This window comes from Calidris pugnax, unplaced genomic scaffold, assembly GCF_001431845.1.
Source record: "Calidris pugnax isolate Ruff unplaced genomic scaffold, ASM143184v1 scaffold144, whole genome shotgun sequence".
NCBI lineage: Eukaryota > Metazoa > Chordata > Aves > Charadriiformes > Scolopacidae > Calidris > Calidris pugnax.
In genome coordinates, this window is record NW_015090911.1 from 5,359,095 (window position 1) to 5,359,604 (window position 510).

Consider the following 510-nt stretch of genomic DNA (forward strand, 5'->3'; position numbering starts at 1 on the left):
GTAGTGGTTGGAAGGGACCTCAGAGATCATCGAGTCCAACCACCAAAAAAAAAACCAAAAAACAAACACACACACACAAAAAAAAACACACACACAAAAGAAAAAAAACACAAACCAGCACCCACCACCTAAACACACAACAACAACCACCAAACCAAAAACCATCACCCACCCACACAGCACCCCACCACAAACCAGTAATCTTGGGCACTAGAGCATGCCCTGAAGAACTATGTCTACACGTTTCTTAAATACCTCCAGGGATGGTGACTCCACCACCTCCCTGGGCAGCCCATTCCAATGCTGGATAACCCTTTCAGTAAAGAAATGTTTCCTAATATCCAACCTGAACTGCCCTGGCGCAACTTGAAGCCTTGTCCTATCATCTGTAACTTGGAAGAAGAGACCGACCCCTGTCTCTCTACAGCCTCCTTTCAGGTACTTGTACAGAGCGATAAGGTCTCCCCTCAGTCTCCTCTTCCCCAGACTGAACAACCCCAGTTCCCTCAG